This window comes from Rana temporaria, chromosome 2 (assembly GCF_905171775.1).
Source record: "Rana temporaria chromosome 2, aRanTem1.1, whole genome shotgun sequence".
Classification (NCBI taxonomy): domain Eukaryota; kingdom Metazoa; phylum Chordata; class Amphibia; order Anura; family Ranidae; genus Rana; species Rana temporaria.
In genome coordinates, this window is record NC_053490.1 from 278,723,236 (window position 1) to 278,747,304 (window position 24,069).

Here is a 24,069-nt window from a genome sequence, read left to right on the forward strand (position 1 = left end):
GTCCCGCTGAGCTCGCACACAGAAGTGAACACATACGTAAGTCACGTCTGCATATGAAAACAGTGTTTCAGTGCTTCAAGCAAACGCTTTTCAGTAGCTCCGAATCAGACCTGAACAAGGAGGAACTCTTGAAGGAAAGAAGTTTGATCCGTGTATGGCCAGCCTTAGGCAGCTCCTTAAAAACATCTGAGAAATAAGGAAATGGGCATCATGCAACACACAGCACATGTTAGGCCTGTCATGACTGTTCCCATCTTAGCAAAGGAGTAGGCACGAAGACAGGGATTGCAAACTATGAAGAGCATCTGAAATATGAATTCTTTAGGGCAGTTGCAAGTGCATTATGCTTAAAAAAAAAAATTGGCCACACATGAAAGAGATAGCTTAAAACAAACCCCGTTTTAGTTTCAGGATTAACCAAGGCATTCAGATCATGTTGCTATTCCTACAGAAACATTCAAATCTGGCCAGCCCAGTTTAACATGAAGTTCAGTTTCATATTCACGATACGTATGAGCATTCCATCTAACACCCTATGAAAATATTCTATTTATTTTTCTGACATAAAATGGCATGAGGCTGGTCCAGGGAATGGTAAGAGTACTATAGCGACATCTTATTTTCTTAACTGTGCCCACTCAGGATAACCAGAGAAAGACCATCTTAACAGTCCTAAAGTCAGAAGGTTTATCTTAATGCATTGGGGGTGGGGGGGGAGAGCTATGTGTAGCTTCCATCACCCCCACCCCCATTCTATGCATTAAGGTGAAAAGCCTTCTAGTGCAGCAGCCCTTCAGAGCACAACCACACCCCCCCCCCCCCCCCCCCCGATTTACTTACCTGAACCCAATCATTCCAGCGACAAAAACGAGTCCAGCAGCTCTAGGCCACAGTCTCAAGTCCTCTCATTGATAGATAGCAGCAGCCATTGATCAAATTCAGTGACACAGGAGCCAGGGCCGAGTCCTGCTGTCTGCGTCAATGGATACAGCAGCAGGACTCGGGAGCCGCGCCCCTCTCCAGAACACTGGCCATTGGCTGAGCACGTTGATCGAGAGCCGATTCACAGACTTTTTCAGTCAAGAAACTTTGACAGAAGCCAGTTAAACGGTCGGACGGTTATGGCCCGTGTACTAAACTTTAGACTGCCCTGCATCAGCCAGAAGCCAACATATTCCCTATTGTGACCACTTGCTCCTGAAGTCCATCTGTTTTTAGGGGTTTGTTTATTTAATGAAGTCTGTGTTAAGGGGGTAAAAGATATATGTCTTTTCTAGAAGAGTGGAACTAACATTAGATAAAACTCTGCAAACATTCAAATATTATTTTCGGGTCACAAAAATGAACAGTTTAAGTTACAAATTAATAAAACAAAAATTAAAAAGTTACAATAAGAGCCAGCCTGGGTGACATCACTTCCAGTACAGAGTGAAACCAAATTGGGGGAAATTACTGTCTTAGGCCCCTTTCACACTAGGGGGATCCATCTCAGCAGAGTCCCCCAGCTCAGTGGGAGATCTCTCCGTGGATCTCCGCTGAGCCGGCGGACAAGTCCTTCTATGCTTACTGAGTGGGGAGGGGCTTGTGCAGCACCGCTGTCTCCTATGGAGAGATCAGATGAAAACGGACAGCATGTTCGTTTTCATCAGATCTTATCTGATATGGACGGATGGCGACGTATCGCTGTCTGATTTTATCAAATCGGATGTCAGCGGACATGTCTCCGCTAACATAAAATACGCTCCATAGAGATGTATGGAGCGGCCGTTCAGGTCCGCCGACAAATATGACAGGCGGACCTGAACAGTCCAACCGTGTGAAAGGGGCCTTAAAGTACTACATGCTGGTTTTCACACATTACGTAAAGTTCAATTCTTTCTTAAAATAGAAGTTTTTTGGTCTTTAATTATATTGCACTATTGACATTCTCTCTCTGCGTAAGCAGAAAGGAATAAGATCCCTTAAAAAGGACCCTATACATATCCACTTACCTCCAGAGTGCATTTGGAGAGTCATATACCATCAGTGATCCCTAAGCGGATGATTTCGTGCATGAGACCTAGATTATAGATTATATTCCATTTAAAAAGGTGAGCGCATAAGTTTGGTGGTGGGACCCATAGCTTTCTACACTTATTGGGACACAGGCATGGTGGATGGAGAAATCCTCCCCGCTGTGCTATTGTATACGGACAGCTCCCTTAAATAGGGGACTTGGAGCTGCTAAATCACCTGACTGGAACAGACTTAACTAGGGTTGTCCCGATACCAGTATCAGTACCGATACTGAGCATTTGCGGGAGTACTTGTACTCCCGCAAATGCCCCCGATGCCAGATCCAAAACTAACCCCCCCCCCACGCCGCAGCGTGCGGGGAACATTACAGCTTTCATTTGAATAGCTGTCTGTTCCCTGCTGCGCTGCGTATAGACACTCCCCCTTGCTCGGTATTGGACGCGTGATCTATCAAAGTGCAGATCACCCGTCCAATCCCGAGCAAGGGGGAGTGTCTATACGCAGTGCGGAACAGACAGCTATTCAAATGAAAGCTGTAATGTTCCCCGCACGCTAATTAACTAGGCGGCATCTAGGTATGGGGAGACATGGCTGCATCTGTGGGGGGACAGTTAAAAAATAAGTATCGGTATCGGCGAGTACTTGAAAAAAAAGTATTGGTACTCTGTCCTAAAAAAGTGGTATTGGGACAACCCTAGACTTAACACAAGTACACAAACATTTTTAGTTTATTTTTCAATACAAGGTAGCCAGGATAGGTGGGAGGGAATGTGTTTACAATTAGTTAAAATTAGCCTTTACTAAAGTATTAGGCTGCATTCACACCTGAACGCGGCGTATTGTCCCACGATTTGCCGCGACAAAACGCGTCGTTTTTTAGCCTAAAATACGCCGGAGGGGTGATTAAACATTGTCGGCTATGCCGAACGCCGAAGACGCCTGAAAAAAAGGGTCCGGGACTTGTTTTGAGCTTCAGGCGTACGGCGTTTCGGCGTGGAGATGTGAACCATCTCCACAGCTGACAATGTTAAATCACCCCTCCAGCATATTTCAGGCTGCAATAGCGTCGGGCGTAAAAACGCCTAGGTGCGAATGGAGCCTTAAACCCTTATGCACACAGTAGGATGAACTTACGCAGGTTCGGGCTGGCAGCATAACCCTATGTGAAAAGTAGTCTGCAGTGCACCTAAAATTCATAAAAAAAATATTCATACGAGCAAAGATGGGTGCAGACAGCTTTTGGCCTTTTCCCCCAGGCATAAATAACTCAAGTATTTTTGCACTACCGAAATATAAATATATGGGGTACCTGCGTCCTATAAATATATTGAAGAGCACTAGAAATTTGAAGCAACTAGGACTTTTCATGGTACGGTATAGACTTACACTGCTGAAAACAGCTTTATATAAAAAGTATAAATTTATTTAACAGAATTTAAAAAAAAGACATTGGCAGACATAACATACAGAAAGAAAGATAAGGAAAACACCCTTGAATCATCAAATTTTTCTGAAAAAAGAAAAAAAAAATGGAAAGGAATACAATGTGTTGATCCGCAACAGAAGGTGCGGTATTCTTCTTAAACCAGTTGTAGACGCTACACGTTTTGAAAAATAACACATACATGCAAGAAAAGAAAAAAAACACCTTATACAACAGAAATGAAAAATAGAATACAGTTATCAAATGTGGAGCATGTAATCAAAATTATGGCGGTCTTTTGGCGACATGCTCCACATTTGATGGAAAAATCTGATAAAGCTAAATCGCATGTGGAACATTTTGATAACTTCATCCTATTTTTCATTTCTGTTATATGACGTTTTTTCTTACATGTATTTTTTTTTTTTTAGAAAAATATTTCTCCGAATTATACTCCTGAAGAAGCGGTTTACCGCAAAACGTGTAGAGTCTACAACTGGATTAAGATTAATACTGTACTTTCTGTTGCGGATCAAAACATTTATTCCTTTTCTTTTCAGATATTTGATGTTTCCCTTATCTTTCTGTAGGTTATATGTCTTAAATAATTAGTGTTCAATAAATGTAGACTTTTATTTATATAAAACTGTTTTCAGCAGTGTAAGTCTATACTGTACCAAGTCCTAGTTGCCTCACATTTCTAGGGGTCTTCAACTCAATTAAGTAATTCGCTAGGCAGAAGTGTAGAATGACCTTGGCCTTTAGTCATTCATGGCTGAAAACCAAGGTTATTCTGCTCCAGCGCAGCCTTGAGGTTTACAACTCCCCCTGGCCCCGAATTCACTAGGCAGCAGTGTAAATGGCCCTGTGCATTTGGATACTATTGGTTCCTAAAGCATTTTATGAATGGAGTCTAGGTAGCCGAATGAAAGGTTTGCCTCCTCTATTCATAGATGAAGTTTTATTGAGGGAACTGCTAATACAAGGGGCTGCTCCATTCTTTATTTTTACATGTTATTTATTAAACCCCGACACCACTTGGAGAAAATGGAAGTAAAAGAACCCTCAACTCACTAGTCCTGTAGAATGGTTAAAGCTGTATTAAACCAAAAAGAAAAAACTATATTGCACCTTACCAATTCTTAGATGCGACGGCTGCATTAAGGTTTATTTTTTAGGCTTTATTTCTGCTATTTTTATCCAGTAAGTATGTTTCTCAAAAGAACAAGATCTCTTAAAGATGTATGTTTACAGGGAGGAGACAATCCATTTAACACTGGCAGAGGTGCATACAACAATCATTCATGTAAAACCTTTATCCCAAAAAAAAAAAAAAAAAAAAAAGTGAGCTGGAGTTTGGCGTCATTTTGTTAGAGTATTCAAATCTGCTAGTACATTTAAACACTAGCCTCACCCCAGACTGACAATGCTGCCGTTTCCTGTGCCCCCTGTACTCATTAATCTAGCGTTAGGCCAGTAGCAGACCACTAGTGCCCTGACGACAGATAAATATAGAGGGGAAGAAAGCCAAAAGCACACAACTGAGTCACAAACCGCAGCATTGTGCAGACGAAATTAAAAACAAACTATATTTGTTTAAACTTTAATACACTAACATTACAAAAAATAGATTTTCTCTTCTTTCGACTTGAGATATTTTTTTATTTAACTTTTCTTCAAATTAATTCCAAATTAACTGTCAATTTCACTACTGTCTTGAGAGAAATGTTGCAAACTGGATTTTACCCATATAAAATATGTCAAGATTCACAACTGCACCAAAGAATACAAACATCAAACCTTGTATTTTGAGAAAAGACTCAACAGGTTCTCAGTTTGTGGTTTCCTATAGGCTGCTTTCACACCGAGGCAGATTTCAGGGCTAGAAATAGCATCCGAAAACTGCTTCCCATTCATTACAATGTGCGATTGTGGGACATTGCAAGCAGCATCTTGAGGTTGAGAGCGCTATAAATGGCACTCCTAAAACACTCCTGCCCATTGAAATGAATAGGCAGTGCTTCCAATGCAACTTAAAAGCGATTTAAAAGCACCACAAAACTCGTCTTTAATCGCCCGAACAGCACTGCAAAGAACGACCAACGATTTAGCGGTGCTGCAGTGTGGAAAAGGGCCTAAGGGTACTTGCACAAGATAATGACATGTGAACATCAGATTCCTGCGTAAAATTGCAAGAATGGGCTGTATAGTAAAGGAGTGCATACGTGTGTAGAAAAAAATTCTAGCTTTTCTTTGTGGACCCCAGCTGGAGTAACACTGCCCAATGGACAGCCTCCCTCTCTTGTGCTAAACGTGAGCTTTAAAAAAGGAAGATACTTGATATCGGCTTGTTGTGGTAAATAAAATTTCTGATGAGTTCATGAGTATTTCAACGATCGTCTTTGAAGACATTTATAGAAAACCTTCAGATGTCTGTATACAATACTGTGTAAAACCAATCTATACATCTGTCTGTAATGTAACATACAGCTGCATCTCAAAAAAACTTGAAAATCAAAAAGTTATTTCAGTAATTGAAAAAGTAAAACTCATAACATATAGATTCATTACACACACACACACACACACACACACACACACAGTTCAAGCATTTCTTTAAATTTTGAATATGACTTACAGCTAGTGAAAACTCAAAAATTCTGTATCTCAGAAAATTTGAATATTGTAAAAAAGTTCAATATTGTGGACTTATGGTGTCATTCTAATTGGCAGATTAACTCAAAAACACCTGTAAAGTGTTCCTGAGCCTTTAAATGGTCTCTCACTGTTAAACAGTGTGCGCATATACAGGTACATCTCAAACAAAAATCTGATCAAAAAATGTATTTCAGTAATTCAATTCAAAAAGTGAAATTTTGTAAAGATTCATGACACAGGGTGATACATTTCAAACATTTATTTTAAGATTGATTATGGCTTGCAGCTAGTGAAAACCCAAAATTCAGTATCTCAGAAAATTTTAACAATTGTACACGAGACCAAAAAAAAAAAAAGAAAAAAAAGGTGACAAAGGATTTTTAATACAGAAATGCTGGCTTATTGAAAAGCATGTTCATGTACAGTATAGTATGCACTCAATACTTGGTCGGGGGGTGCATTTTGCATTAATTACTACATCAATGCAAGGGGGCATGGACGCGATTAACCTGTGGCATCGCTGAGGTGTTATGGAAGCCCAGGTTGCTTTGATAGCAGCATTCAGTTCAGCTGTATTGTTGGGTCTGGCGTCTCATCTTCCTCTTGACAATACCCCACAGATTCTCTATGGGGTTTATTTCAGGCCAGCTTGCTGGCCAATCAAGCACAGTGATACCATGATCATTAAACCAGGTATTGGTATTTTGGTAGTACAAGCAGGTGCCAAGTCCTGCTGGAATATGAAACCCACATCTCCATAAAGCTGGTCAGCAGAGGGAAGCATAAAGTGCTTCACTGACTTTGGACTTGATAAAATACAAGTCCAACACCAGCAGATGACATGGCTCCCAAAATCATCTGACTGGAAACTTCACACTGGCCCTTAATGCAACATGGATTTTGTGCCTCTCCACTCTGCCTCCAGACACTGGAACCCTGATTTCCAAATTAAAAGAAAAATTAATTTTCATCTGAAAAGAGGACTTTGGACCACTGAGCAACAGTCCAGTCCTTCTTGCCCAGGTAACTCTTCTGTCGTCTCTGGTTCAGGAGGGTCTTCACACAAGAAATGTAGCCCATATCCTGGATACGTCTGTGTGGCGACTTTTGAAGCACTGACACCAGTGGTAGTCCACTCCTTATAAATTTCCCCCAAAATCTTCAATGGCCTTTGCTTCACATTCCTCTCAAGGCTGTGGCCATCCCTGTTGCTTGTGCACCTTTTTCTATAACACTTATCCTTCCACTCAACTTTCCATTAATATGCTTGGATACAGCACTCTGAGCAGCCAGCTTTATCAATGACATTTTGTGACTTACCCTCCTTGTGGTAGGTGTCAATTACAGTCTTCTGGACAACTGTCAAGTCAGCAGTCATCCCCATGATTGTCTAACCTACTGAACCAGAGACCATTTAAAGGCCCAGCAAACAATGTTGTACAATATTGATCTTTTTCACCTCACAATCTCAGATTTTTCTAAGATAATGAATTTGGTTATGGCTTACAGCTAGTGAAAACCTAACTAAAAAGAAATGTTTGAAATATATCACCCTTTGTACAATGAATCTATAAAATATACAAGTTTCACTTTTTGAATTACGGAAATAGAGTAACTTTTTGATGATATTCAAATTTTTGGCGATGTACCTGTGTATTATACCACAATCCTTTATATGATGTACGCAAGTACATCATTGGATCTTGGGAGAGAGCGACCCCCCTGAATAAAAAGGTATAAACCATTTTACCATTAGTTGTGCCCCCCCTCACATTCCTAAACACTTACCCGAGTCCACTCGATCCAGCGCTGAGCAATTCTTATCGCCCTCCTCCTAGTCTCACAGGAGACAGTGAAATCCTGTGGAGAGGGAGCAGGAGGCATGACCGAGCCATGCTGTATATGTCTATGGACCCACACAGTCCAGCTTAGGAGCACAGCCAGAGGCAGGACAGGAGGGAAAGTGAACAGCACCAGCGAAGAACTCCAGAAAATTAGGTTCGGGCCACGCTATGCAATACCGTTGTACAGAGCAGGCAAGTAAATGTTAAAAAAAAAAAAAAAAACACGAACAGTTAGCCACATTTTTTTGTAGAGAATGTGAAAGATGATGTTAGGCCGAGTAAATCGATAGCGAACATGTCATGCTTTAAAATTGTGGAATGGCGATAAACTACGGTACTGAATCATCTCCATAGGCGTTGCTTTAAAAAAAAGTTTTACAGGTTACCCGTTTAGAGATACAGAGGGGATATAGTGCTAGATTTATTGCTTTCACTCCAACGATCACAGTGATACCTCACGTGTGGTTTGAAAAACGTTTACATATGCGGGCGTGACTTATGTATGCGTTCGCTTCCCTGCTTTGCCCCTTTTTCCGGTTTCTTCTACTACCCTCTTTTCTTAGTTTTCTATTGGTTCTTTTCTTCTTTTTATAAAGGACAGTCTTGGTGCAGTTACACAGAGGCGGTCCTGGTTGGCTCCCCATCGCTGTACTTCCCTCGTTACCAGGGTTTCCTCGGGTGTCTTTCCGGCCTCAACTTTTTTTTTTTATGGTTGGGTGTTTGTATATGACGTATGGGAGGTTATGTTTCTAAACAGCCTGACTTACTGTGCCGCTTGTCTACTTCTGTTTTATGTAATTGTCACATGTCCTTTACTTTGTCTTAAATAAAAACTTGAACAAAAAAAATGTATGCGTTCACTTCTGCGGGCGAGCACAGAGGGACGGGACACATTAAAAAAAATCCTTACCATTTTATACTGTCCCTTTATTTTATCTCTTGTAAAAGAAATAAGCATGGAAGGTGCTCTTTGAGGGGCCACCTCTCCCACCGCATGTAAAAGTGATCACATGGTGAACCTGCCACTGGGACCACTTTTATCTTGCAGAGAATCGCCCATTGTACAAAATGATACCAGGGTTATGGCAGCTACCTGCTGCCATAACGATATTTAATGTCAAAGTAATGACGTAAATATACTATGGGCGGTCGGCAAGTGGTTAACCACTTCCCTCAAAATCACGTACCTGTACGTCATTTTGCTGAAGTGGTTGTTCCAGGGTGAGACCTGAGCGACCAGCCGTCACGTCCGCCAGCTGGCCGGGGACCCGAACAAAACCAGAATCGTAGTGACCGGGAAGCGATGTCACTTTCGCTTTACTCAGCAGCCAACGGTGACAGTTCAAAAAAAAAATCCTAAGTATTCAAAAATGCTTGGCATTTTGAATACTTTGAAATGCAGAGATTTAGACCCCAGATCCCTGGATAAAGAGTACCTGTCACAAAGAATGTTTGCATTTCTTGTGACAGCAATAAAAGTGGTCAGATTTTTTATTTTATTAAAGAGATCGTGTAAAATAAAATATATATATATTTTTTCAAAGCGCCCCATTCTTTCATGCTCACGCGTCAAAGAAAAAGCATACGCAAGTCGTGCCCACAGATCTAAACAGTATACAAAAAAAAAATATCACAGGTGAGGTATCTTTGCGATCGTTCGAGAGCAATAATTCTAGAGCAAGACCTCCTCTGTAACTTTCAATGGTTACCTGTTTAAAGCTAAATTTAAGTACCATAGTTTGTCACCATTCCACGAGTGTGCATAATTTTAAAGCGTGACATGTTAGTTATCCATTTACTCAGCGTAACATCTTTCACATTAGATATAAAAAAAAAAAAAAACCTACTGTTTAGTTTCTTTTTAATTAATTGAAGTGTATTTCCCCCCCCCCCCCAAACAAGCTGCGCTTAAAAGACTGCTTCGCAAATACAGTGTGGCATAAAATATTGCAAAATGACGGCCATTTTATTCTCTAGGGTCTCTGCTAAAATATATATATATATATATATATATATATATATATATATATATATATATATATATATATATATATATATATATATATATATATATATATATATATAATGTTCCAAGTAATTTTCTTAGGCCTGGTCCTGAAGTGGTTAAACTACTCTTCAGGTATAAAGATTTTTTGTGTGTGTGAAATAAAATAAATAAAAGCTTGCGTAGGGAAAGTGGAAGAACACTAACAATATGAGAAGACTAGAGCAGAGAAAGCGCCACTCGCTCAACTCAAACCTGGTTCTAACCTCTGTGTGTGGCAGCCTAAGCCAGTGCTGCTATGAAAACCATGCCCTCTGAAGCATTTCGCCCCACCCATAGGGGCATAGCCATATGACTAAACTTGGATGGGTAGGGTGAAACGCATCAGTAAGTTGTGGTTTCCAGAGCAGAACACATACATGCAACAACCAGGATAGGGTCGGGCAAGTGGTGGTTTCTGTTCTAAATTTCTCTCATTACTGCATGAGCGATATCCCTGTGCCGGTGTTCTATCGAACAGCGCACCCCTGTTGGATAATGCCTCAGATGATTTGCACTGCCACGTTGATCAGCTGGCGTGACGTCAACACTGCGCATATCGCCGGAGGCATTTAATGCGACGATCTACAAAGGGGGATTGTCAGATTCTGCCTGCCTCTCTGCTCATGCGGGAGAACTTTCCGATCTGCGACAGATTTTGGTGTGTTGCACAATTACATTCCCTTCTAGATTGTAAGCTCTAACGAGCAAGGCCCTGTGAACCATTGTGTAATGTAAATGTACGGTCTGCCGTCATGTTGTAAAGCGCCTTGCAAACTGTTGGCCGTTTATAGATCCTGTATAATAATACATTCTCCCTTGTAGATCGTCGGTTAATTCCTCCAATATCTGCGCATGAGCAGTGTTGCGTCCTGTGCATATCGCCGGAGGCATTATCCGACAGGGATGTGCAGTTCGATAGAACACCAGCACCCCCTATTCCGGAGCACCAACAAGACAATGCATCTCTGCTAGGTAAGCTTAGACAGATTACTGTAAGCAACAAGATCCTTTTAATTTTCTGCCTGTTAAATATACCACAGAAAGTATTTTGTTTTAAGTGGCAAAAAAATAAAAGTAAAAAAAAAGGAAGGGCTTATAAAACACAGGCGGAAATGTCAAAATCTGACAACTTCCTGTGCTTCCTACCTCTGCAGACAGTTATTGCTTCCTTCTGTCATTTACAAAGCACCTCCCCCTATTTTATAAGAGAAGAGAGGGAGGTGTTCTATAGTCCTAGCACACTCCCTTCCTAGGGCAACAATGCTGTTCCTCCTAGAAACGGGATGGTTGTCACCCTAAAATAGGAAGTGTGTTCCTGGCAGGATCGCCAGGTAAGACAAATGTAGCCACCACATCTAAGGAAAGATAAGCTACGATGAAATCAGTTATTGTTCTTGGGTATAAGGGCTATGAAATGAAACCAATCACCATGAAGCTGCCATTCTATGAGCGCTGGTGGGAAAAGACATGTCTCCAATCTGCCCTGACCTCACAAGAGAATGGCAGCTTCGGGCTCTCCCCCTTCCCTTGTATTATAAAGAGATCATGCATCCTCAGACGCTATAGCAGCTCCATCCAAACAATAAGCTGTGTGAGGCTCCATGCCCCATCCTCCGGTCCATCATCTCTCCCTCCTTTCCAGACAATGTCGTTTCCGGACTAACCGACCAATCACACCGGGCAGGCCGCGGCCTCCACCAATGAGCGGACCCGAGGCGGGGAGAAAGCGGCCTGTGACCGGTACACACTGCAGTCCTCAGAACCGCGCTCACTGAGCTAAGAGAAAGCACGGCGGCGGCGCCGCTCTACACACACACAGACCACATTCACCGAGCAGCTCCCCTCACGGCTCACTCACCTGGCAGTCACGGCAAGCACAAACAACGTTCAGGGCCGCACTAAGAAGCCAGGACAAAGTATACACCTCAAAGGGAGCCTTCCGTTACCGTGTCACCAGCGCCACGGGAGACGAGGGGGGAGGGGCCGGCGGGAACCGAAACAAGATGGCGGAAACAGGAGGGAGGGTATTACCACCGCCAGCGGGAGTGCGCATGTGCTCCGTGTTCTGGGCCCGCCCAGCGTGGAAAGGAAGTGCAGCCAATAGGAAGGGCGTGGGGCGGTGTTAGACAGCCCGAGGTCATATTTTTACAGGGACGCGGCCTATAATGTTTGACTGACTTGCGCAGGAGAGAGAGCGCCTGTGTTAGTGGCGGTGCTGGAAACCGGCCCAGGAAGTGGTGGAGGAGTACAAAACAATAACAAACATGATTAGCAAACCCAATAGGGGGGAATGTGTCATTGGAATATATATGTGAATAAAGTGGAATTACAACCAACACTCTTTGTTTACATTTGGATGGGTTTAACCACTTCCTTACTGGGCACATATACCCCTTCCTGACCAGGTGAAATTTCAGCTTGTGGCACTGCGTCGCTTTAACAGACAATTGCGCGGTCGTGCGACGTGGCTTCCAAACAAAATTGACGTCCTTTTTTCCCCGCAAATAGAGCTTTCTTTTGGTGGTATTTGATCGCCTCTGCGGTTTTTATTTTTTGCGCTATAAACAAAAATAGAGCGACAATTTTGAAAAAAAAAACAATATTTTTTACTTGTTGCTATAATAAATAGACCATTTTTTTTAAAAAAACTTTTTTTTTCTCAGTCTAGGCGATACGTATTCTTCTACATATTTTTTGGGGGAAAAAAAATCGCAAGAAGCGTCTGGTTTGCGCAAAAGTTATTGCGCTTACAAAATAGGGGACAGAATTATTATTATTTTTTATTATTTTTTTTTTACTACTAATGGCGGCGATCAGCATTTTTTTCGTGACTGCGACGTTATGGCGGACACATCGGACACTTTTGACACATTTTTGGCGCCAATCATATTTATACAGCGATCAGTGCTATAAATATGCACTAATTACTGTATAAATGTGACTGGCATTGAAGGGGTTAACACTAGGGGGTGAGGAAGGGGTTAAATGTGTACCCTAAATTGTGTTCTAACTGTAGGTGGAGGGGGGGTGACTGGGGGAGGTGACCGATATATGTCCCTATGTACAAGGGACACAGATCGGTCTCCTCTCTCCCCTGACAGGACATGGATCTCTGTGTTCACACACAGAGCTCCACGTCTTGTCCCTGTAGCCGCCGATCGCAGGTACCTGGCGGACATCACGGCCGCCAGGTACTCGCATCGGCATCTCAGCGATGCAGCGAGCATGCGCGCGCCGCCATCGGACGCGCGCGCGCCCCCTGCCGCTGGATGCGCGCGCAGGCCGTCTTTTTACGGCCTGTTAGAGATTCAGAACCACCCCGCGGCCGTATAAAGTCGTACGGCCGTCGGGCAGTGGTTAAATTGGAAATGTATCCCCCCTTTACATTTTTGTTCTTGTTCTATTAGCTGTGCCACTGGTTGTCCTAAAAAAAAATCCCATTGTGCCCAACTGTCCATGATTCCGAGGGACTGTCCATGATTTCGAGAGATTGTGCCTGATTTTGAGGGACTCACCGATTTCAAGGGATTGTCCCTGATTTCGAGGGATTGTGCCTGATTTTGAGGGACTCGCCGATTTCAATTGATTGTCCCTGATTTCGAGGGACTGTCCATGATTCCGAGGGACTGTCTGATTTCGAGGGACTGTCCCTGATGCCAAGGGATTGTCCCTGATTTCAAGGGATTGTGCCTGATTTCAAGGGATTGTGCCTGATTTTGAGGGACTCACCGATTTCAATTGATTGTCCCTGATTTCGAGGGACTGTCCATGATTCCGAGGGACTGTCTGATTTCGAGGGACTGTCCCTGATGCCAAGGGATTGTCCCTGATTTCAAGGGATTGTGCCTGATTTCAAGGGATTGTGCCTGATTTCAAGGGACTGTCCCTGATTTGGAACATTGTCCCCAGGCCCGGACTGGCCATAGGGCAGACCGGCATATGCCCGGTGGGCCGCTACGGCCTGGGCCAGGGCTGCCGGCTCCGTGGCCTGTTGATGTCCAGGCCGCACAGCGGGAGGTAAGCAGCGACCGCGGCCTGGACAGGGTTAACACAGACCTGCGGCTGCCGCTCACCTACTGCTAAGCAGCGGCGATGCCTGTGTCTTCATGGGCTGAGCTGTGTGTCTCTCTCACACACAGCTCAGTCTCAGAGCCATCAGGAACAGTTTCGCTCTCTGCTCTCCACTCAGATGGACTGCTCCTCTTCTTCCCGCTCCTCTACTTCTGTGTATGCCACACCCACACACTCGGGGAGATGTGAATGAAGCAGACAGCATGTGCCTCCTTTCCTGGGGTGAGTAAGATCACCCTCTATCCTGCCACCCTGTAATTTAATACACCCCAAGGCATGTTATTTAACCACTTGCTTACTGGGCACATATACCCCCCCTCCTGCCCAGGTGAAGTTTCAGCTTCCGGCACTGCATCGCTTTAACTGACAATTGCGCAGTCGTGCAACGTGGCTCCCAAACAAAATTGATGTCCTTTTTTCCCCACAGGTAGAGCTTTCTTTTGGTTGTATTTGATCACCTCTGCGTTTTTTTTTTTTTTTGCACTATAAACAAAAAAAGAGCGCCAATTTTTTTTTTACGTATTCTTCTACATATTTTTGGTAAAAAAAAAAAATCGCAATAAGCGACCGGTTTGCACAAAAGTTATAGTGCCTACAAAATAGGGGACAGAATTATTATTATTTTGTATTATTTTTTTTTTACTAGTAATGGCGGCGATCTGCGATTTTTATTGGGACTGCGACATTACGGCGGACACAACGGACACTTTTGACACATTTTTGGCACCATTCACATTTATACTGTGGTCAGTGCTATAAATATGCACTAATTACTGTATAAATGTGACTGGCAGGGATGGGGTTAACACTAGGAGGTGAGGAAGGGGTTAAATGTGTACCCTGCATAGTGTTTCTAACTGTGGGGGAAGGGGACTGACTGGGGGAGGTGACCAATCTGTGTCCCTATGTACAAGGGACACAGATCGGTCTCCTCTCTCCCTGACAGGACGTGGATCTGTGTGTTTACACACACAGATCCACGTCCTTGTCTGTGTAACCGCCGATTGCGGGTGCCTGGCAGACATCGCGGCCGCCAGGCACGCGCATCGGCATTTCAGTGATGCGTCGGTCGCGCGCCCCCCAGTGGCCGGAGGCCTTATATAGAAGGCCTCCCGGCAATTGGCATCCACACTGCGGCCGTATATAGTCGTACGGCCGGCAGGAAGTGGTTAAAGAATGTATGTATTTTTAATGTTGCCATTTGTGACACGTGAAAAAAAAAACTGCTCTCTGCTGAATGAATTTTTTTGTTCGCTTTCCATTGGTACATCTGCTTCAGTTTAGTGCCCAGCTACCCATGTGTTTTTTTCAACAAAATCTTGAAACAGGCCAGAAAAACTGGTATTTTCTCTCCCTTTAGAGTTCCCACCCGGCTCAAAGTGAATCCTGATAGGTTTGCTTATCTCTAGTGCTCACAAAAAATGTTCAGTGGGTTAGAGAATGAGACATGTCTCCCAACATGTTAGATTGGGGTATATTAATGGCATTAATAAATGGTCTCTGTGGGGCACTGTCACAAAAAGAATTGGATGCTTATAGCAGTTGTAGAAAGTCAGTGTGGAACATGGCTAATAAGGGGTTAATTTGGCAGGGTGGGTACTTCCCCCCTAAACCAGACTATTAAAGACAGGAGAACTCACAAATAGGAGGGAGGCTTTCAGTAGCTGCTAGGAAGTCATGGGGTCATTCTGAAAGTTGGCTTATTGTGGGCAAAAATGTGAGAGGCATAGAGCTATTCACTTTCTCTAGGAACTTATTGTCTGTTTTGTATTATTGCTTGATTGCGAAGTGTCATACTACATTAACGACGCCCCCATTTCAGCTCGCATATCGCACTGCGAACTGACAGTTCGGACATGAATCGGATCACATAGGTGTGAACACCCATGCAAACTGGTGCGGACCAAAAAAAGTGTCCTATGCGTGTTTGGTCCGAATGCGAAGCAATATCAGCCATATTATCTGTATGGCTGAAATTGCATTGCAAAGACATTGCATGTGATTTGCACTGCAGTGCGAATCACATGCGATATCGCATAGCACCCTAGTGTGAACCTGGCCTGAATCAGGGTTCTCAGAACACCACTTTACATGAGATCCCCCCCTTAAGGCACGGTTCACACTAGTGCGCTGTGCGATATCTCATGTGATTCGCACTGCAGTGCAAATCACATGCAATGTCCATGCATTGCGATTTCAGCCATACAGATAGTATGGCTGAAATCACACCGCATTGGGACCAATACGCACAGGACACTTTTTTGGTCCGCACCAGAATCGGATCGCATGGGTGTTCAAACCTATATGATCCGGTTCATGTCTGAACTATCAGTTCGCAGTGCGATATGCGAGCTGAAATGGAGGTGTCGTTAATGTAATATGACACTCCCCAGCAGTTCACGTATGGCAGTGTGAACTGCCATGCAAGTTGGGTGCGATGCGGGAACCCGCAGTGGATTCGCAGGGTTCCCGCATCGCACTAGTGTGAACCCAGCCTAAATAAGGGTTCCCCTTTACATTAGAGTCCACAGAGCTCCACCTTACAGTAAGTGGAATTTCTGCAGACTCTAAGGGGGGTCTGAGGTAAGGGGGGTCTGTGTGGACTCTGATGTAAGGTGGCTCTGTGCGGACTCTGATGTAAAGGGGGGTCTTAGCAGGCTCTGATGTAAGGGTAGGTCTGTGCGGACTCTGATGTAAGGGGGCAGAAGGAGCTGGAGAAGTGCACTGTGAGCAGAGAGTTAAAGGGGGCACTGTGATTACAGAGAAAAGGGGGAGTAATTGCAGGGGCACTGTAATATAAAGATGCCTACCTGTAAAGGGGCACTGTAATCATTACAGTGCCACTTTACAGTGCTGTCCCCATTATATCACAGTGTCCCCGCACATTACAGTGTGGAGGACACCAGACACCCCGCGAATGCCTACCTGACTTTTAAAAGAAGGACACTTGCCTGTCCAGGGCACCCGCAATATCCTCACCCAAAGCCGATCTGTCCTCTCGGCTCACCGGGTTCAGGCGCCAGCATTGCAAGTAAGGGAATCATGAAGTGAAGCCTTGAGGCTTCACAGCCTGGTTCCCTACTGCACATGCACGAGTCACGCTGCTTTTCCTCACTCGTCCCTGCTGTCTTCTGGGACCCATGTGTCTCCCAGAAGACAGCCGGGGGGACAGAGGGACATGGCGTAGATCACCGCAGATACTGCAGCTATCTTTCGCAGAAGTGGGAGCAAATACCTGGATCCAGGTATCTGCTGCCCCCCTCCCCCTGAAAGGTGCCAAATGTGACAACAGAGGGGGGGGAGAAATCCAGACTGCAGATGTTCCATTTTTGGGTAGAACTCAGCTTTAAGCTACCAAAATTAGTGCTGTAAATCGATGCCCTCTGGTCCTCCGTTAATTCCGATCCAGGTTACAGACTCTAGAGACACGGTTCACTTTGCTGTTGCATTGACAAGCTTTTTTATCACATCTGTATGTGAGTATGATCTTTGCCGTTATACCATTTAATACATTTTTTTTTTGGTAATATGTTTCAGCTCCAAGGATACCCATTGTTCTGAGGGGGCAGCAAGACAAGTGACATTTTATACAAACCCAAAGGGCTGATTGCACCATATATATATATATATATATATATATATATATATATATATATATATATATATATATATATATATATATATATATATATACATATACTAAGCCCCCAAGTGCAGGATATTGTTTTGAATGCTGTAAATCAACTCCAGAATTACTCCTGTTTCTTCTTGCTGGAGGCTGCCATTTTTTTAAAGCCAAAAGCCCCTGAACAGCAGTCAATCATAAAGCGGAACTAAACCCATCGATTAAACGGTAAACCACTTCCAGCCCAAGGATGTTATATGACGTCTGACTTTCGGTGGGAATATCCGAATGATGCCTGCTACAGGCATATTTTGGATATCCTTGTTTCCAGCCGGCGATTCTGTGCACCATAAAAACAATCATAGCGGCAGTTCTGCACCTTGATCGTTCTTACAGGTGACAGGAGGGGACAGATCACCAGTCATCTCTATGACCCTCGGAGGCCCGGACACGATGTTATGACGTTACGTCCGGGCCGTGATTGTAAACAAAATCGCGATTGCAGCTGGTAAGCATGGGATTGTGATTTTTTTTTTTTTCTTTTCAATCTTATGCTTTCCAGCCTGGAGGAGAGATGTGGGTCTGATTGACCCCGCATCTCTCAATAAAGAGGACCTGTCACACACTATTACAAGGGATGTTTACATAAAAGTGATAAAAAAAGAAAGAAAGTGTAAAAATAAAAAAATTAAATAAAATAAAAAATAATATATATTTTTTTTTAAATGCCCCTGTCCCCGGTAGCTTGCGCTCAGAAGTGAACGCATACATAAGTCCTGCCCACACATGTAAACGCTGTTCAAACCACATATGTGAGGTATCACCGCATGCGTTAGAGTGTGAGCAACAATTCTAGCACTATACCTCCTCTGTAACGCTAAACTAGTAATCTGTAAAAAAAAAATTAAGCGTCGCCTATGGAGATTTTTAATTTCTGAAGTTTGGCGCCATTCCATGAGTGTGCACAATTTTAAAGTGTGACATGTTGGGTATCTATATACTCAGTGTAACATCATCTTTCACATTATACAAAAAAATTGGGTTACTGTTTTGTTATTTTTTTATTCATGAAACAGTTTCTTTTTCCAAAAAAACACATTTGAAAAATTGTTGGACAAATACTGTGCAAGATAAAAAGTTGCAACGACCGCCATTTTATTCCCTAGTGTGCCTGCTAAATATATATATATATATATATATATATATATATATATATAATGTTTGGGGGTTCTGAGTAATTTTTACATGTAGGAGAGAAGTGCCAGAATAGGCCTGGTATGGAAGTGTTTAAAAAAAAACAACTGTTACTTTTCTGGAATTCTGGGATTGCCAACTGCCACATTTGCTTGTGTCCTCAACCAAACTATTAAATGTCTGGTAATATAAGTGATCACATGTGCAGCACCATGGCAGTTGCAGATCAAACAGAAGCAGCTTCATTGACTGTAAAGGATAAGAGGGTATAATTCCACTTTAAAGTGGTTGTTAGGTCACGTATTTTATATTCTTTTATCCTCTCTGTTTTAGGAACATATTAAAGCAGAACTTCACCCATAGCAACTTGATAAAAAATATTGTTCTTTAGCAAGGAACATACATTCCACATTAATAATTATGCTACCAAAATGAGTGTGTGCTGTAAATTGCCTCCAGCTTTTTTTTTTTTTTTTCATTTTTCTGAAACCCAGCAGTAAGTCATGAACGTTAACTAAACCCATTGATTTTACAGTTTAAAAAAAAAGTTAAATGTCTGGTATTATAACTGATCACATGTGCAACACCATGGTAGTTGCAGATCAAACAGAAGCAGCTTCATTGACTGTAAGGGATAGGAGGGTTTAATTACGCTTTAGGTCTGTCAGCAGATTGGCCTCTACAAATTCAGCATTGCCTAGAAATGCCTAAAAATAGAGAGCAACTGAGCATGTGCAGAGCATGGAAGAGATGGTGTATTACTGAATTTTTTATGTTTCATATAGCCATACCTGAAAAAAGGGGCCAGCCTGAAGTGATCTAGCAGGACCTAATTTTCTGACTAAAGTTCCACTTTAACTAATCTTTTTTATTTGTTGTACAATTCTCCTTTAACCTGCCTGGCGGTGTTCCCGAGACTGACTCGGGGTTAGATTTTCCTGCTACGATCGGTAACCCCGAGTCAGTCTCGGCTTGCCTCGCTAGATCCACAGGCACTTTTTACTTACCTTGTCCCTGGATCCAGCGATGCCACCGCGCTGTGTGAGCGAGCGGGACCTCGCTCGATTCACATAGTGCCTCCATGTGACGCCGATCTCCGTTCCCTGCGACGTTACGACGCACGGGGACGGAGAACGGCGCCAAATTCAAAAACGTAAATAAACACCTTACATACAGTATACTGTAATCTTATAGATTACAGTACTGTATGTAAAAAAAACACCCCCCCCTTGTCCCTAGTGGTCTGTCCTGTGTCATGCATGTCATTTTATATAATAAAAACGTTTCTTTCTCCCTGCAAACTGTAGATTGTCCATAGCAACCAAAAGTGTCCCTTTATGTCAAAAATAGTTTTAGATCAGCTAAAAAACAGCGATAATAAATTATAATCACTTGCAGAATTGTGCGATAGCGATTTGTGGGGAAATTCGTCATAAAAAAAAAAAATAATGACAGCGACAATTCTGCAACTGAGCAAATTTCAGTGATTTTAATTTGATTACATTATTGAATAATTTTTATTATAATTATATTATTATTTGTTATAATTATTTATAATTATTTATTATATTATAATTTATAATTTTGTTTTTAAAAAAATGTCATACCCGGGATGCCTATTAGAATCTTGTTTGGTCAGATTTAAGTGAGTTATTTCTAAAAATTACAGACCTACAATATAAAACGCCAAATTTCCTTGCAAATAATGGTACTGCTTTCAGCATGTTTTTTCTGAAAGAATCATACCGCCAGGGAGGTTAAGGGGGCATGGCAGAAGTCCTATGCCTGCATACATTTGCTAATTGGTGTTCCTCGTTCCCATCTCAAAAAGTTGGGAGGTATAAAATCATACTTACGCAGCCAGCAAATCCGATGTTTTTTTATTGCTGCACTCCAGGTCTTACACTGCCATCTTCTATACTGATGTCATCAGGGGGAACGTGCAGCACACAAGTTTGCCCAGCATGTGCAGTGTGCCCAAGATTGTCCCAAAGTCCAAGAAGCTTCAGGGAAGGAGGATATTATTCTTACCTAGGCAAGAAAAGGCAGAAGAGCTGGCCCAGGTCCCCCAAAAGTGTTTTTTTTGGGGGGAGAGGGAACATTTTAGTTTCTATATTTGTAACAGGAGGTGGGTGAGGAATGAAGAATATGTAGTGTGCAGAGGGTGAAGGTCTGCTTTAGGGGCTGGTTCACACTGGGATGTGCAGTGCGTTTTTAGCCCATGCTGAATCACACTGGACATGAACAACTTTAAAAAAAAAAAAACTGGATTACATGATACTTCAGTAGCATGAGATCTACCGTGTTTCCCCGAAAATACACCCTACCCCGAAAATAAGCCCTACCTGGATTATCGGGGTGGGCTGCAATATAAGCCCTACCCCGATAATAAGACCTAGTCAATCGCCAAAATGTTTTATTTTTTTAAAATGATGGCTAAAGGTCTCTGTTTGCTGCGGTATATGTAAAACAAAGTATGCACCCACCGCTGCCCCGCCGGAGGTCCTCTTCTCGCCCCCCGGCTGATGTCTGCTGCTGCTTCCTCTTGTGAGCGCATCAGCCGGGGATCGCGGCTATTCTCTTTCCTCCCCTCCTCCCTCCAGATGCCGTCTTCAGCGCATTGACGTCAGCGGCAATCTCAGCTCTTCTTTCTCCTCCTCTCCTCCCGCTGACGTCTGCGCCCCCCTCCCTTTTCACTGCACGGAGCGGGCTGACAATACCAAAGCCGAACTCCTCATCACCTCAGATCTCAGTGCAGAAAAAAAAACAGGTACCGTACCCCATACTTTTAACGGTATACCAGTATAAAACTGAACCTCAGACCACAATATGACACAGTATTACAGTACCAGACATGATCTAAAAAACGGAGACTCCTGACTTGATAAGGAAGGGGGGGTTTCTGAGGGGAAGACAGAGGACATTTTCAGATTTTAACAGAAAATAGAGAGGGATAAATGACACAGCACAAACACTGTGTTGTTTATCATGCATTAAAGGAACAGGATTTTTATTAAAGCAACAACCAGCCAGACAGACTTGCTGTAAATGAGAGATTAGGACCAATGGTTCAAAGGAAAATGTAGTTGACTGTACCGGTATTTGAAAACATTTTGTTTAAATGTTGTTCAATGTACATACCGTAAATAAATAAGCCCTACCCTGAAAATAAGCCCTAGTGTGTTTTTTGTGACTAAAATTAATATAAGACCCGGTCTTATTTTCGGGGAAACACGGGTAGTGCAGGCAAACACATTTAGCCGGATTCAGGTAGATCAGCATATATTTGAGCAGGCGTAGCGCAGCTCATATGCGCTACGCCGACGTAACAGAGAGGCAAGGCCAGTATTCACAAAGCACTTGCTCCCTAAGTTACGGCGGCGTAGCGTAAATGGGCCGGCGTAAGCCCACCTAATTCAAAGTAGGCGGGTAGTGGGCGTGTTGTATTAAAATGAATCGTGACCCCCATGTAAATGAAGCGCCGAACGAACGGCGCATGCGCGTGCATGCTCAGAATCACGTCGAATTTACGCCCTAAGATACGACGGCTCAATGGCAACGACGTGAACGTAACCTACGCCCAGCCCCATTCACGCACGACTTACGTAAAATCCGACTGCAGTTCCGACGTCCATACCCTAACATACTTAGACCAGCTTTTTGGTGGTTTATCTTTACGCCGGACGTACGCCTTACGTAAACAGCGTAGCTTACTGCGACGGGCGCAAGTACGTTTGTGAATCGGCGTATCTCGCTCATTTACATATTTGACGCATAAATCAATGGAAGCGCCCCTAGCGGCCAGCGTAAATATGCACCCAAGATACGACGGCATAGGAGACTTACGTCGGTCGTAGGAAGTCAAAATTCAGGCGTATCTTGTACTGTGAATTAGGCGCATAGATACGACGGCGCATTCGTGGACTTACGTGGCGTATCATTAGATACGTCGGCGTAAGTCTTTGTGAATTCGGGCCATTGAGTTTGTGACCTGTGTTTCGGGTTTCATTAACTTAACATTGACACCTGCATGCAGGAAACGCATACCGAAATGGGGTTTGATGTAAACCAGCCCTTAAAGTGGTTCTTAAGGCAGATTTGCATTCTATGCATTAACCACTTGCCATTGTGCTGCGTACATTTACTGAAGGCACAATGGCATGGCTGCACGAAATCCTGTACCTGTACGGGGCCCCCGCCGCGCTCACGACCATAGGATTCGTTTCAGAACCAATCAATCTTCAGGTCTAGGCCAATGATTTATGGTCTGGACCTGCTGATCGGTTCTGGGGAATAAAAACCTTCCCCTGCCTGTCAGGCCCCGTACACACGTCGAGTTCCTCGTCGAGTTCTGGGATGAAGCCGCCGAGGAGCTCGGCGGGCCGCCTTCTCCCATAGAACAACGAGAAAATAGAGAACATGTTCTCTATTTTCTCGTCGAGCTCCTCGGCGGCTCCATCGAGCCAAAACTGTACAGACGACAGAGTTTCTCGGCAGAATCCGGGTTTTGACCGAGTTTCTCTGTGAATTCTGCCGAGAAACTCTGTCGTGTGTACGGGGCCTCAAAGTGTAAACACAGACAGGGGAAGTGATGTAATTTCTCCTCGTGGAACACTTTTAGTTCCAGAGAGAAGAGAGAGGACATCTCATAGTAAGTTGCACCAACACTACACTAACACAAGTACACATAGGTACACTTGTCACCCCCCAATCGTCCCCACCCCCAGTTAACCCCTCTCTGTCACCGTGTCACCCAGTGCAGTTGTCAGATTTTTCACTGAGTACTGTACTGGTGTCATTTGTGACACTAATCAGCATTAGGACAGTTAGTGGTAGGCCCAGGTAGCTTTAGGGTACCCCCCCTAACCCAACCTAATAAAGGTTTAACCACTTGATCACCCCCTGTCACCAGTGATCACCGTATTATGCCGCGTACACACGATCAGAAGTTCCGACAACAAAACCGTGGATTTTTTTTCAAACGGAATGTTGGCTCAAACTTGTGTTGCATACACACAGTCACACAAATGTTGTCGGAAATTCCGACGTCAAGAACGCAGTCACGAATAACACTACATTGAGCCAAGAAAAATTAAGTTCAATGATTCCCACCATGTGTAGGATTTTTGTGCGTTGCAATTGCATACAAACGATCGGCATTTCCGACAAGAACTTTTGTCGGACAATTTGA

The 24,069-nt window shown here is 43.4% G+C and overlaps 1 protein-coding gene across 2 annotated transcripts in view; it reads right to left on the reverse strand.

Annotated features, from left to right (window-relative positions):
• The window catches only part of NFYC (nuclear transcription factor Y subunit gamma), an 89,875-nt gene extending 77,848 nt beyond the window's left edge, over nucleotides 1–12,027 (reverse strand). For both annotated transcript variants that reach the window (XM_040337095.1, XM_040337093.1), the window contains exon 1: nucleotides 11,847–12,027. The gene's annotated coding sequence lies outside the window, so the exon portion shown is untranslated. The remainder of the gene's footprint in view (nucleotides 1–11,846) is intronic.
• Nucleotides 12,028–24,069: the final 12,042 nt, after the last annotated feature.